The sequence below is a fragment of the Pygocentrus nattereri genome, chromosome 15 (genome assembly GCF_015220715.1).
Source record: "Pygocentrus nattereri isolate fPygNat1 chromosome 15, fPygNat1.pri, whole genome shotgun sequence".
NCBI classification, from domain to species: Eukaryota; Metazoa; Chordata; class Actinopteri; order Characiformes; family Serrasalmidae; genus Pygocentrus; species Pygocentrus nattereri.
In genome coordinates this window covers 37,924,758-37,941,469 of record NC_051225.1, presented here as the reverse complement: position 1 = coordinate 37,941,469, position 16,712 = coordinate 37,924,758, and the positions used below count along the sequence as shown (strand labels likewise).

Here is a 16,712-nt window from a genome sequence, read left to right as displayed (position 1 = left end):
TCTGAACCAACTACATTGTTGGTCAACAACATTTATACTAGAATTGTCCCACAGACACACACACAAGGTAAAAATCATACAAAGCTTCACAGCATCTGGCCCGCATGCGCAACATCTGCTCGGTAGTCATCACAGAACCAGTCCATAGATGTCTGATACCTGGGCTGACCAGTTATAGCACTAGGCAAAGATGTGTAGAGTGTTGAAGCAGTTCAGCAGCCATGCCAATTCCCAATTACTGAGGCCCAATTTCCATTTCTTAGAGTGTAACCCTGTCCCTTGAAACTGAGTTGCAAGGGGTAGTGGTTGAAATCTTCCCCCCATGAAATGGGATGAGCCTTGAAGAACCGGATAAGTCATCTGGTGTCATCGGCGACTTTAACGTAAACAGACGAGACGAGGTTTTCCGGCCATTTCCAATACGCTGCCTCTGGCTGTGGTGATCTCACTTGTGTGTCACATGACAGGAGAGATGATTCATATTTAAAATAGCCTGGGAAAAATAATCAGGACGTGTTTTCCTGCTTTGTCTTTAGACTATAGCAATAATGGTATATCACACTGACATTTGCCGTTTATCTGAAGGAGACTGGAACGCACCGGCGCTCACGATTCACTCACAACTTCAGTTTAACGCATCAGTCAAACAAGCCACCAAATAAAAAAAAGAGCACAAACAAAAAACTACATCACTTCATTAACATCTACTAGCGCTGCTCTGTAGACGACCCTGTCGGCCTGCAGTGACGGCAGAGGAGGGGAAAGTTCAGCTCCTCACTGCTTAAATACATTTAGGGCATCATGCGCCTTCAAAGAGGGGGCAATTATTTATTATCGCCACCAAGAATTCTTCGGTGATACGAAGCTGAACTTCATGATTTCCCGTTCCACCTTAAATGGTGAGGCAACCTCACGTACCAGAATGTAACTGCTGCACCATTTAATGTGGAACGGGAAATTTCACCAGGTAGCGACCGAGACATCAGCGCATTACTAGCGATTTTTATGCGTGTTATGAAGGAAACGACCATAAAACGTTGTTACAATGGTTCTTACAGTACAGCGGCTTTTTTACAGAAATACTCACACTTATGTGTCTCTTTGGCTGCTTGTGCTTGTGCCAATGATTCGCAGCGCATTCCGGGAATTTTCTCATAAACACTCCGTTTGTTGTGCCTCTGAAAAACCTCAGTTTGAAGGACCATGTAGCCTCAACACTTCACCCTACCCCTCCATCTCAGCCACAATCGGGACACCCTACCCCTCCATCTCAGCAACAATGGGGACACCCCACCCCTCCATCTCAGCAACAATCGGGACACCCCACCCCTCCATCTCAGCAACAATCTGGACACCCCACCCCTCCATCTCAGCAACAATCTGGACACCCCACCCCTCCATCTCAGCAACAATCTGGACACCCCACCCCTCCATCTCAGCAACAATCGGGACACCCTACCCCTCCATCTCAGCAACAATCGGGACACCCTACCCCTCCATCTCAGCAACAATCGGGACACCCTACCCCTCCATCTCAGCAACAATCGGGACACCCTACCCCTCCATCTCAGCAACAATCAGGACACCCCACCCCTCCATCTCAGCAACAATCGGGACACCCTACCCCTCCATCTCAGCAACAATCGGGACACCCTACCCCTCCATCTCAGCAACAATCGGGACACCCCACCCCTCCATCTCAGCAACAATCGGGACACCCTACCCCTCCATCTCAGCAACAATTGGGACACCCTACCCCTCCATCTCAGCAACAATCGGGACACCCTACCCCTCCATCTCAGCAACAATCAGGACACCCCACCCCTCCATCTCAGCAACAATCGGGACACCCTACCCCTCCATCTCAGCAACAATCGGGACACCCTACCCCTCCATCTCAGCAACAATCGGGACACCCTACCCCTCCATCTCAGCAACAATCAAGACACCCTACCCCTAGACGTGAATGCGCAAAACGGAGGGGTAGGGCTAAGTGTTAGGGGCAAGGGGTGAAATGGGACTGGGCCTTACTCACCATTAGTCGCCTATTAAGCTAGCTAGCTAGGTTTGTAGAATACCAGGAATTTCACCAACAACCTTACCTCTTACTCCAAAAGTAGTCAGGACATGTTTGCGGTCTTTAGTTTTGCACTGTAGCTATGACAAGTAACAAGTAATGCAAGGTTCTAGAAACTAGGTCAGCTTGAAGCTAGCATGCCAAAATCACAGCATGCTTGCCTCTGACACCACATGACACCCTGTTATCAACAAAAAAAGACTTGTATGTCACATATCTAAAAACAGCAGTAGCAGCTATGATGAAACCTGACTTTTGTCCCTCACTTTTTTTTCTCTGATGTTTACTGTCACTTTAACGGTTTCCCATCAATCGTGAATTTTATAGTGACATCACACTATAATTCACACAATCAAGGTTGATCAGAGCAGGATTGCATTACCCCACATAAGCAATAAAGCTGGATATCAGCAACTAATAGCCATCATCGCCCACAGCTAAAGCTAATAACAGGAGCAGCTGAGCATAATCACTGGAATCGGTTATTTTCTGCCTGTCTGCCCATTATGTAATGAAAGGTGAAGAACAGGATATAACACCAGCTCTCGATCTCAGTCCTCATCTACCACACCTGATTCATCAGCTACTTATTAAACTCTTCATAAACTGGGTCATGAGCGTTAGATAATGGAAAGCTTTAATGCAAGCAGAGAAACCACTGGACTGCACAGCTGGGATAAAGACTCAGGTTCAGCACACATGCAGCCGTGATCATACCGACTGAGATGTGCGAAGGAATCTGGATGTTGATCCAAATTCAGTGTGGAACATTCACAACTGTGCTTCAGCACTCGCCCACATGTCTCCACTTAAGAGCTGATATCAAGCTTTTGACCACCAGTATGTACAATACAGGCAATGCACATTAGTCAAAAGCTGACCGCAACTCTGACATGACCGTCTGTAACCCAAGACACCAATCAGGGTCTATAGCAACCTGCTCAGAACCTTAATTCGAAATGTAGTCAATCAGGAAAAAACAGGCTTGGTGTCTGAAGTCGACTTCTTATGTAGTGACCATGTAAATATAGCAACAATCAGCACGGTGCTAGATCATCATACGCTCTGCTCCAACCACGTCGAGCTGTAGGTTTTCCCTAATAGACCTATGATTTGTTTATGTGTAGGCCTGTAGAAAATCATTACATAATCGTCTGACTGCTATCATTCGTGCTGATCGCAGTCATTTAAAGCGACAGCATTCATTTCCCACGGTTGTTAACTTTCAGAGCCTATGTTGCAACAAACTGTGAACAGGGCACATTTTGGATTGAGGATAAAGCTAAAAACGCTCTTAAAGCAGATCTCAAAATTATAGTCATAAAGGATCACTGACTCCTGAACGCCGTTTCCTAACCCTCCCTGATTAACATCAGCATTTCACTGTGAGAAGTTCTGGTGAAGCAACAACTTCTCCGTTTGCGCTGACAGATGACAATGAGCTCTTACGCTCTTCTTACGGAAATATCACTCGGCTGAAAGTGAGCCGAGACGAGTTAGACACTAGAGTTAAGCCACATGTGTGACAATATTTTGATCAAAATAAGAAACAGTTTTATTTTTCAGGAAACAAACTTCGGAAATTGATTAAATAAGAAATTGGTTCGAGTCTCACGATCCCGAACAGCCGAGTAGAATTGGGAATATCCCGCATTCACTTTTTTTTTTTTCAGGTATTTACAACTTCGTAGTTTTATTTCATCACATTACCCTCAATTCCCCACCTTGCCATCAAAAAAATCTTCTTTTAGGATCTGCAAACTCACCAAGAATTGGTGCAGTATATGCTGTGATTAATTCAGAAGAATCGGAATCTCTACTTTCACTGGAACAACAATGGGAAGAGGAGTTAGATATCAAGTAATCATCAATGTGTTTGAGACACACTGAAGCAGTTCAAGGTTGTTCAGCGTTTACATTGGTTTAAAGTAAAGCTGGAAAAATTCATTGACCCCATGTGTGAAAAATGTAAAACTGATCTAACCACCCTTTCACATACGTATTGGTCCTGTTCTGAATTAATGACATTTTGGGATTCAATATTTTCCTTCCTTTCAAATCTTTTAGAAGCTTTTATTCCACCTTCACCACTCAGGGCAATATTTGGGGTGATACCTCGAGATATTTGTATAGGCAAACCAACAAAAACTGTGACGGCTTTCACAACCTTGTTAGCAAGACGACTGATATTGCTCAAATGGAAACGTCTATTTTTAACCACTGGATTAGTTTTTCTTGAATCTCGAAAAAATCCATTGCACAACAAGAGGGGATAGCTCCAAAGTTTATGCTTTCTGGCAGCCTGTCAGTACATATGTGGAACAAATGGACTCCGTGGATATTGATGCATGAGATTGTACTACCACTGTTTCTGTTATTGCCACTTTTTGGTCTCTTTTTGACTGTTACAGCCACCTTTACTGTTTTGTATTTGTTTATATATGCATTTATTTGTAAAGAAGAGAATTTCTAGGTGCAGTAGGGAGTGGGAGGGTTTGGGGTTTGGGGCTTGGGGCTTGGGGCAGTCATGGGCTGGAGTTTAGGGAACTGGCCCTGTGACCGGAAGGTTGCCGGTTCGATCCCCAGGGCCGACAGTCCATGACTGAGGTGTCCTTGAGCAAGACACCTGACCCCCAACTGCTCCCCGGGCGCCGTGGATAGGGCTGCTCACCGCTCCGGGCAAGTGTGCTCACTGCCCCCTAATGTGTGTGTTCACTGGTGTGTATGTGGTGTTGCACTTCACGGATGGGTTAAATGCGGAGGTGGAATTTCCCCAGTTGTGGGATCAAAAAAAGTATCCCTTAATCTTATTTTATTTGATTTTATTTCTTTAATGTAATAACTCCTTCAAAATAATAAAAAGACCTCTGACAAAAAAGTCTCACGATCCCCTCAGCCAACTGAACGTGACTGATGTGCCCTTGAGCAAGGCACCTACCCCCCCCCTATTGCTCCCCGGGCAAGTGTGCTCACTGCCCCCTAGTGTGTGCATGTATGTGGGCGTTTCACTGCACGGATGGGTTTAACGCGGAGGTCTAATTCCTCTGCGTGCCGACACAGTAGGCTAATGGTTCCAGATAATAACACTTTTAGAGGGCAGCGGCTATCGCGGCTCGTTTACCCGATTTGTTAATTACACCTGTAGAGGGCGACATTCGTTTATTTGATGTTTATTAGTAACATCTTCAGGCAGCAGTAAGTGATTTGTTTGTTTGAGCCGTTTGTTGTCATATAAGTAACTTCAGACTCCAAACCTGTCTGATTGTGGGGTAAAACCAAGTAGGCTGGATTTTTAGCCAGATTGCTTCAAACATCCCTGTTTAAGGACACACGATGTCAGCTTGAGTTTGCCTACTGAACTGAAACTAATTCACCACACAGACTTCAGCGACGAGGGTTTTCTGAGGGCGATTTTGCACGTTCAATTAAAAGCTGATTAGGCGGTGTCCCTTGTTTCAGAAGTCAAGTGTGATTTGGGCCTTTGGGAAGGATGCAGCTTTGTGCCAAAACAATTGTGTCTGACACCGTCTTACTGTGCTTGTCCACATTAGCACGTCAGGCTCGATGCCATGTTCGATATGCCAGCGATCAGGATAGGGTTTTCACAGCTTTACCTCAGCGCAGGCCTAAGCCAGGCTGTGATGTGATTGTGTATGATGTGGAAATCTCTGACAGAGCTCACACTGAGCCACTTCACTGCAAATCAGACCGCACCGAGAATCATATGGGTCACATCACAGTCAGCCGCGTTAAGCTGGACAAGGTCAACCTTCAAAATAGCATGCTCTCAAAAAAATCACTTCACTGGAGGCTGGTGGTGGACGATATGATGGTATGTTATCGTTATTGTGATTGATTACCTCACAATACTCAATGCTCAATCATCATCATCATCATATAATCGTACTTTATTCTCTCATTTTAACCAGGCTTGTCAAAGGGTCGGATTTGAGCAAATAAGACACCTGATTGATTAACTATATAAACGAATGCGATGATTTATATTTAATTATATTTATCATGTGACAGCCAATATCACAATACTTCATGTACTAGTTTTTCTAACTGATGCAGACACTAACAGGAAAATATTTAAAACACCACCAAAAACGATAGTGTTTTTTTACTGTTCTGCATTAAATCCAAATTATCCACTCCAGTTGGTCAGCGTTCTACAACACTAGCAACATTTACATGCCGCCTGATAATCTATAAATAATCCGACTAATAGCTCAATTGGAATAGAATACGTCCATGTAAACACCTCAGTCGGAACAGACTAGTCCGACAGAGGCCATTCGGAATACAGTTTCTATTCAATTGAACGAGGTGGGCAATCCTGTAAATCTGTTAAACAGGAGAACAATAACCATGTAAACACCTCTATCTGCTTACATTCCCAATTGAAAAGTTTAAATGTATGACCGTTCGACATGACGGAGCAGAAACTGGTCTGCACAGGAGACGAAGTTTGTCCTCTGATCTTTAAAAGACGGCGGTGGGACGGACGTCCAGCTTACGTCTCTAGGAACACGCCGTCTTCCTCTCGGCCTTCTTTAATAAGGACGTGTGAAGGACGTTTTCCTGAGTCTGACATCAGTTTAAAGTAATTAAAAACAAAAGCACCGCTCACTGCTGCTCATCTCACTCCGACTGGGCTCACGTGATGCTTGTAGTCATGGTAACTTTGACACTAAGTAGTTCTCTACGCAGGACTTTCAATCAGATTACTTGTAGTGTGCAGGCAAACAGAGATTTTCTTCAGATTGTTGAACACAGTGAGCATATAAACACCTCCGTCTTAATCTATAATCCAAAAGTGTTCAATCAGATTGGCAAAGAGCTTCTCATGTAAACAAAGCCACTGACCATATCTATCTCATGATAAAAGTCTGTATGGTGACAAAACTTGATAATGATAAATGTGGCCATCACGCCCACCTCTATTGGACTGCAGTGTGATTTCATTTTTTTTATGTGGATTTAAGGATTTTGCTCCATTTTAAGCATAAAAAGGCTTCAAAAAAATTCCCCAGATAAATTATTCTTTCCAAAAACAAAAAGCTTTTTATCACTTTGGCAAGGGTGTGTTTACAGGGAGAGTTAAGAACTAATTAGCATTATTTTAGGCCAAAATGATATTTACTGGATCATCTAAATGCCTTGATTTATCCAAATCCCCAAGCATCTGTGATTGATCAAGGTGCTCACAGCACGCAAAACAAATATCATTTCGTATTCGGTTTAAAACTCACTTGTGTATTGGTAGTGGTCTGTGATGTCAGCATTTAGATAACAATGAACAAATAGCAGATTATAAAAACACTATACTGTGCAGCTATAAAAAAATGGCACAATTTCAACTTTACTTCAGAATACTTTTGTTAATATATCAAAATATGACTGCATCAGCTTCAGGCAGGCATTCCTACGTGATGAGCTAAGAAGTCGGTAAGCCTGTAATTAGTCAGTTCGTGCTTCCCTTAGGCCTAAACGTGTCTGCAGGGCGTATGCACTGTACAGGCATTCACTGAAGTACGTCCAACGTCACTTTGGCCGTAAAAGTGATTCACCAAAGCTGATGATAGCAATGACGCTGCAGGTATGCATGCCAGACTAAAAAAAAAAAACATACTGCTTTTAAAGAAGGTGTGGTCTAGTTTCCACCAAAAGCATACACACCCACACATACACGTATACTGCTGTTGCAAAACATGCCAACCTTAACCATTGGCCTTCTCTCACTTTCAACACTACACTTCCTCATTCACACCCAGTGTCCGTTACAAAGAGCAAAATGCACGCTGTCCTCACACTGCTGGACCACCTGCTGACCACAACAGCCAAAGGGCTGCAGAAAAACACCTAGGACAAAAGAAGAGAGTCATTTGAATGGCCAAATCAAATGTACAAAATTCCATCTGACCCTTCATGATACATGATTTACATCACAATAACACACACACACACACACACACACACACACACACACACACACACACACACACACACACACATTATCTAAGCTGCTTATCCTTCTGAAGCCTATCCCAGTGGTCGTTGGACAGAGAGCAGGACACTGGACAGGTTGGACAGGTTATCACAATACCAGTAGTGCCACATCTTAAAAACAAAAACAAACAAAAAAACTCGGAATAATTCAACAGTCATTCAGGGCGGTTTGGTGTGAAATGGTTCAGATGACCATGGTGGTGATAGGAACCAGGGGTCACCATAACCACAACACAGATATAGACATTTTATTCACCATCCAAAAACCCCCAGAGAACCCACATTCGTCTTCTTTTTTCATATGGAAAGTTGATGATGGTAAAACAGCAGAAATATGGGGAATTTTTTTTTTTTTTTTTTAAGTGCCTTACAGAGCACGTACCTCTCCACCATGAACATATTGTCAAAATTTAGGCAAAAACTCTCTCAAAACTATCATGAAACAGTGTCTCAGGCACCAGGCAGTGAACTCACAAGTGTAGGAACTTTCTGTGAGGGAGCTTTTAGAGGTGGACGTCTGGTTCCATTCACCACCACTGTGAACAGTTCTGACTGGAATATTTCGGAATATTTCACACCAAAGCGCTCTGAATGACTCTTATTGACAATATCTACGACATGCTTAGAAAAGTGCACCACGACCTAAAACGACTATAAATACACTGTGTGTTGTCTGACGTTAGCTGCGTTAGTTTTAGCACTGCTGCTACAAGGCTAATGAAGCCAACAAGTAAAGGAAGCTAAAACCCCATTTATTAGCTTTGTGCTACCTGGAGGCCTGGGTGGAGGTTTTCAGTATCAATAACAGACTTGATTATGTGGTTTCTGACACCGATATCTATAAAATACATAAGCGGTGCACATGATGCTAACCTGGTGGCTGAGCTGTTGTAGTTTCAGCTGGTTAGCGTAGCGGTTGGCTGTGGTAAAGAAGAGTAAACAAAGCTGAACGTCGCGCTGGGAGTACGTCACACTTCAGTACGTCTGTGCTTACTGCTGTAAAATGCAAGTTTCAGATGAATTTGCACAGCATTATTTTTATAAAGCTTGACATCGTAACACTAGCAGAACCCTTTTTTGGTGCTCAGTATTCAGTACATCATGTACAGTATGCTGGCAGCTGTCACAGAAAAGCAAATGTGTGTTATGTTTAAATTTTTTCATATTTTTTTCCCTCTAGTTAGAACCACAGGGGTCATTATAGTGTATATGGTTGGGATAGTACAGTGGGTAACACCTCTGCCTTCTACGCTGTAGACTGGGGTTCAATCCCCCACCTGGGCAAACACCCTACACTGTACCAATAAGAGTCCTTGGGCAAGACTCCCAACACCACCTTGGCCTACTTGTGTAAAATGATCAAATTGTAAGTCGCTGCGGATAAGAGCATCAGCCAAACGCCGTAAATGTAAATTGTGGCTTCCAGCTATTGGTAAATTTCCCTTATTTCCCATGAGTCTCATAGCTCCAAGTGCAAAACCAGTAGCAAACTTCCGACACCAAACGTCTTGGCCGATCGACTACATTTCAGAGGAAAAGTATAAGTTTATGATGCTTTATAAACACAGTCTCATGGAGATACTTGGTCAATTCTATGCTGTTGTTGATTTTCTAAGTGTGAATAAGTGAACACGTCCTCTACACAGTTCTGCATATTTTCATCATCGTCATCGTCGTTGACCGCTTAATCCAGATATGGTCGCGGTGGCAGTTAGGAGAGCAGAGAATCCCAGATCCCTGCAACTTCACCCAGCTCATTCCCAGGGACACCAAGCTGCTCCCAGGCCAACTTGGAGATGTAATCCCTCCAGCGGGTCCTAGGACATTTTAATGCGCACTATTTATTTGCTAAATTTACTGTATGGGGAAAATAACTCAAACATAAAAATGTGGTCTGTGCAAAAGTCACAGCACACCCAGGCCCTAATCTATAGCTTTAAGATGAAATAAACTAAGTTTGCCCAATAGGAGGAAGGATAAGGTTCCTACTGGACAGTTCTCAAGTCCCATGACTAAGTCCTAACAGGAGGCACTTCCTTTTGGATGCACACTACATGTCTGTTTACACAATGGGAGGTTCCAGCTAAAACAGACAAGCACAGTAAAGTGAAATGAGCACTTTGGTGTAGATTTGATGCCAAATCTACTTTCCATTCAACACAAAGGAGTCAAACGTTTGGGGACACTTCGTCTTCTTTCGAAACTGGATTTTTCACACTGTTCCCACCCAATTAAGTTAAAAAAAAAAAAAAGCTGCAGGTGTTTAAACCACGTTTAAGCAAAGCAGCTCCGCACTAAAGCTTCAACTTTAATTATCCTCAACACCCTGCTTCCTCCAAACCTGCTTAGAGAAAAATATGGTAAGATTTTGCAACAAGATCATTTGTATTAATGTGTTTGGTGTAGTAGGTGTGAGGAGGGGTTGTGGGCAACATTATCGGAGGAATCTCTCCAGAGGCTGCGGGACTAGCCGGGCCTCATCCCAGGCTAGTTCAGAGTGAATTACAGTAGATCAGATATGCGCTCTCCATTTCCCTAGAAAAAGCTCCACAAACTGACATACACTGACTGTCTGCAGATTTCCAAACTGAGCATCTTCTCCACTCTCCAGCCAGGAAACAGACCTTTTAATGCAGCACTATATGTTGTTGTTGTTGTTGTTAAAACTGCAAAAAGGATCATTACTGAGTGAGGAGAGGCTAAAATATGATGAGCGAGTCCGGCTGCAAGTTGCCCTGTAAGTTGTACATCTTTACGCATTAACGCCACACACAAACGCTCAAAAAGAAGGTCTGGCTTGATGTTTATATCTCAACTGATAAAAATCGACATTATACTGATGAAGATGTGATGCAGATTATCCTCAGAAGACGTGTCCTTTACCAACTTTTGAGTTCTACTTAAATTGTCCCTCGACTTGCTCACAATCAGATACGTCCGAAGAATAATGGACAATATAAAGCATTCGGCTACACATCGCGTGTTATTACACAATTCCACCAGAGAGGTCTCCAAATTGCCAAATATTACACAGTGCTGCTTTATGAGGTTTTGTTTAGGTCCGTATCATTAGAATCACACCGGTATCACCAGACAAGTAAAAAAACATTATTAGAACTGGAGATATATATATATTAGAGATGCGACATTCGGTCTATGTGCTTTTGTCTGTTGTTTTTGCACTACTGCTTTGTTGGTATTACACCATTGGGATAATAAAGTTGAATTGAATTGGCCCTGAATTGGCCGACAGCACATGACTGAGGTGTCCTTGAGCAAGACACCTAACCCCCAACTGCTCCCCGGGTGCCGTGGACAGGGCTGCCCACCGCTCCGGGCAAGTGTGATCACTGCCCCCTAGTGTGTGTGCGCTCACTAGTGTGTGTGTGGTGTTTCACTTCACGGATGGGTTAAATGCGGAGGTGAAATTTCCCCGTTCGTGGGATTAAAAAGAGGCACTAAATTACATTTTAAACAACCTGCAGCACCCAGCAAACAAGACACACACAGATTCAGTTCTCTGCCACTACCCCGAGAACTAAAACTGGTGTTTGGGACACCAACACGTCTCTACCGGTATAAACAACCCATCTCCCAACACTGCTGCTCAAACAAAACACCATCCTATCAGTTCAGTTCATCGTCATAAAGGCACTCCTGAGTCCCTGCGGAGAAAAGCTGCATCGCTTCCATTAAACCCATCTAACATCACAACTGCAAGCTAGACGCTAACGCTAATGTGTCAGCGTGAAAGCTTTTGCATATCCGTCTCCAGCACTTCTGAGTGTTGGTGCATCTGCCCGAGTCTGTAACACGCTGCAGGAGCAGCTCCACATGCGTCACAGCGACGGTCAACATGCAGTCTGACGGTCACAGCTGACAGCTGAGGAGGCTTTTTCAGTCCGTCTGCAGCAACTGAACGTCTTAAAGACTAAATACTGGAATAACGAACTGCATCGGTATGGAGGGGCCTAGAGGTGGGCCTAGAGGTGGGCCTAGAGGTGGGCCTAGAGGTGGGCCTAGAGGTGGGCCTAGAGGTGGGCCTAGAGGTGGGCCTAGAGGTGGGCCTAGAGGTGGGCGTCAGACTCATGCACACGGTCAGTAAAGCATACTGTACTGTAACATCATTTCTCATAATAAAGTTATATATTTGACTTTTTTCTCCCTTTTATCTTTCGCTCTCTCTCATCCATCTTTCTCTTTCCATCTCATTCGTTCCCCCCTTTTCATCTCTTGCTCTCCCTCTCTTCATTTCTGTCTTCTCATTCTCTTTCTCTCATCCATCTTTTCTTTCACTCATCTTTTTCCCCACTCTCTCTTCATCTTGTTCTCTTCCCCCCTTTCATCATCTCTTGCTCTCTCTCCATTTCTATATTCTCATTCTTTCTCTCCATCTTTATCTCACACTTTGTCAAATACATCTTTCCCTCTATTTCACTCTTTCTTGGTTCTTTCCCTCCCTACTCTCTTCCCCTCTTCCATCTCCATCTTTTCTTTTCCTCTTTCTTTATCCCACTCTCTCTCCATCTAGCTTTCTCTCTTTCCCCTCCCCATCTCATTCTTTCCCTCCCTTTCACTTTTATCTCTTGCTTTCTATCCATCTTTCTCATTTTTTACTCCCCCCCCTCTCTCTTCATGTCAGTCTTCCCTTTTTCTTTCCTTCTCCATCTCTTTCTCTCTTCCACCCTCTACCTTCTGTCTCTCCACTGCTCTCTTCATCTATCCATTCTCTCTTTCTCCTTCTTCATATTCTTTCCCTCTCTCGTCTCTCTATATCGTTATTTCTTTCCCTCTTTCCCCATCTACCTCGTTCTCTCTTCACCACCATCTTCTGCTTCTTTCTCCTTTTCTTCATCTTGTCCTCCTTCCCTCTCTCTTTCCCTCCCTTTCACTTATTTCATTATCCCTTGCTTTTTCTTTATCCATCTTTCCACTTTTCCCTCTCAATCTCTTCCTATTTTTTCTTTCCTTCTCTATCTGTCTTTCTCTCTCTCAAGCATTCTTCTTTCCTATTGCTCTCCATCTATCCATCCTCTTTTGCTCTCCCTATCTATCTGTGTCTCTCCACTCCTCTCTCTGATACAGATGACCACTGTCACCCCTCAGAATGAATGAGAGGTTTGCTCTGACCCGAAGAGGCATCAGTATGCGTTGCTAGCTCTCTCTCTCTCTCTGTGTGTGTGTGTGTGTGTGTAAGTAAAAGGACAGCTTGCTTGCTCAGAACTATGGACCAACCATCAGCATGTACATCAGTATGCATCCCTTACTATCACGGTGTCTGTTTATCCATCTATGCCTCTCTCCCTCACTCAAATGACCAGCACACATAAAGCTCCAAACGACCTCTGAATACACAGCTTGCTCAGAACTTCCCAGCTATCAGAGTATCACCATTAGAGATGCACAAATGTGAGAACTGTGATGCACCAAAAATGTTCAGGTGCATATCTGGGGATGCAGATACATAAACATTTAGAAAATGAGGAAAATTAATAAAATATTAATTATGCGTCCCATTCCTCTCTCTATTTATATGTCTATGTCTTTCTCCCCATCTGTATGTTTCATATATACTCTAGGGACTGCTTTCATGAAGGACTAGGTTTAGTCTTGGACTAAGTAGCTTTATCAGTGGTGTTCCACTATTAACAATCACTTTTAGTCTAGGATTAATCCAGGTCTTGAAAACTGGGCCAAAATATCAATCCACTTTCATACAATCATACACAAAGACCTCAAATGACCAGTGACACCTGGGAATGAAACGCTTGCTTAGAACTGGACAGCCAGCAGCATAAATCAGTATGCGTCCTTCGTCTGCCGGTCTCTCTGCCGGTCTCTCTGCCGGTCTCTCTGCCGGTCTCGATCTTTCAGATCAACTCTAAGCGCTAGGCTTAGTCTTGTACTGAAGGCTGGACAGCTTTGATGCATCCCCTTCCTCTCTCTTGCCGTCTCTATTCCTTGCATAAACTTAAGTGCTGCTTTCATGAAGAGGGACGAGAATCAGACTTGGACTAAACAGCTATATCAGTGGCGCTTCGCCATTAACAATCCCATCAGGTCTACATAATCACTGCACTTTCCTATAGACGTACATTCACAAATGACCAATGACATGGATAAGAGGCTTGCTTAGAGCTGGATGGCTATCAAGAGTGTATCAGTATACAGGCCCTTCCTCTCTGTCTGTAGTAATTAGGCTTAACATGGGTCTTAGGCTTAAGGCTTAATCTGGGTGTTGGAAAACAGCCCTAAATGATCAATGCACTGTCCCATAGACATACATTCACAAAAGACCAGTGACGTGAACGAAAGACTTGCCAGCTTTCAGTGTACATCAGTATGCATCCCCTTCCTCTCTCTATCTATCCATCCATCCATCTACGTATATCTCTCTACCATCTTCATCTCTCATATAAACTCTAAGGGCTGCTTTGATGACTAGGCTTAGTGTGGGCAATGCCACAATTAAAATCCTATTTAGGCTAGTCTTAGGTCTAATCTGGGTGTTGGACACCAGCCCTAAATGATCAATGCACTCTCCCATAGACACACATTCACAAAAGACCAATGATGTGAATGAAAGCCCAGACAGCTTTCAGTGCACATCAGTACGCATACCTTTCCTCTCCCTATGTGCATCTATGTGTATCTATCTCTCTCCATCTTTGTTCCTCATATAAACTCTAAGGGCTGCTTTCATGAAGACTTATTACAATCTTATTTAGTTTAGCTTAATCTGGGGCTTAAAAACTGGACCTGTTGATCAATGCACTGTCCCATAGACAAACTTATAGACTCTAAATGACTACTTACATGCAACAAAGACCGGTCAGCTACCAGTAAATCTCAGGATTCATCCTCCTCCTCCTCCTCCTCCGTTTAGCTATACATGTCTCACGTCCGGTCTCTTTCCCTCATATATACCCTAAGGGCTGCTTTCATGAAGAAGGACTAAGCTTAAACGGCTACATCAACAACCTGTTTTGGTCCAAATGATAAATGCACTTTTCCATAGACGTAAGCACAGACACCGGGAAATGATCAGCAAAACGCCTGTAAATGAAAGACTCAGAAGACTCAGAACTAAAAGGATTACAAGTACGCGTCCCCTTCCCTCCCTCTGTCCATCCATGTCTCCCCATTACAACACCCCAAGTAAACTAAGCGCTTCTTCAATGTAGAAAAACTAGATGTAGTCTTGAACTAAATAGCTACGGCACAATTAAAACCCTGTTAAGCCTAGTCTTAATCTGGGTGTCGGACACCAGCCCTAAATGATCAACACACTCTCCCATAGACACACACATACACACACACACACAAATGACCAATAACATAACTGAAAGACTGGACAACTTTCAGTGTACATCAGTACGCGTCCCCTTCCCCTCTCTCCATCCATCTCTCTACCATCTTCATCCCTCATATAAACTCTAAGGGCTGCTTTGATGACTAGGCTTAGTCTTGGACTAAACAGCAATGCCACAATTAAAATCCTATTTAGTCTAGTCTTAGGTCTAATCTGGGTGTCGGACACCAGCCCTAAATGATCAATGCACTCTCCCATAGACACGCACACAGACCTCAGATGACACCTGTGAATGAAAGGCTCGCTCAGAACCGGACAGCTATTGGAGTGCATCAGTATGCACCCCCTTCCTCTCCATCTTTAGTCTAGTCATAGGTCTAACCTGGGTGTTGAGAACCAGCCCTAAATGATCGATGCGCTCTCCCATAGACACACACTCACAAATGACCAATAACGTGAACGAAAGACTGGACAGTGTTCAGTGCACATCACCATGCCTCCCCTTTCTCTCCCTCTCCCCATCTCCCCATGTCCATGGGCCGCTTTGATGAAGAATGACTAGGCTTGGGCTTTGCAGCTAATGTCACAATCAAAACCCGATTTAGTCCCAGGCTTAGTTTACGTGTTGGAAACATGGGCATAGACACCGAATGCCCAATAAATAAAACACCTGTGAATGAAAGGCCTGCTCAGAGTACATCAGTATGCATTAACACCCCCCCCCCCTCCTCTCCTCTCCTCTCAGAACAGACACTCCTCTAGCAGCTGATGTGCACCGTGTACTCCAGCATCCTCGACGACACCCGGAATAAAAATAAAGAGATAAACCCCAGAATGCCATGTTTACCTGTATTAGGTGGGAGTCCTCCACAGCCCCTCGTGCTTTGCCTGTTCCTCGCGCTCTCCCATTCTCCACGAATCCAAAAACGGGACCACGGATCCAAACCCTGACCTGAACACCCTGGACACACGCTCACACACACTCACAGGGCCTTCTCCCGTGCCTTATACAGTATACAGACCCCCCACCCCACCCCACCCTAAAGCACACGCACGCGCGCGCGCGCACCAACACGCCCAGAGAGAGAGAGAGAGAGAGAGAGAGAGAGAGAGAGAGAGAGAGAGATCCGGCTCAGTGTGCGTGCGGCGTCAGTGGAGCCGCTGCGTCCCAAACGGCGTCGATATTTCCCTTCTCCTCCTCCTCCTGTTCCTTTCTTCCCTCTTCTCCTTCACCAAATAGCTGTCGCTTCATGCCATCCGGAGCAGCTGGAGCTGTCGGGGCAGAGAGCGCCACCCCACTCGCCCTCTTAC

The 16,712-nt window shown here is 44.2% G+C and overlaps 1 protein-coding gene across 2 annotated transcripts in view; it reads right to left on the bottom strand.

Annotated features, from left to right (window-relative positions):
* Positions 1-16,422, bottom strand: part of dagla (diacylglycerol lipase, alpha) — a 72,397-nt gene extending 55,975 nt beyond the window's left edge. For both annotated transcript variants that reach the window (XM_017718151.2, XM_017718152.2), the window contains exon 1: positions 16,249-16,422. The gene's annotated coding sequence lies outside the window, so the exon portion shown is untranslated. The remainder of the gene's footprint in view (positions 1-16,248) is intronic.
* Positions 16,423-16,712: the final 290 nt, after the last annotated feature.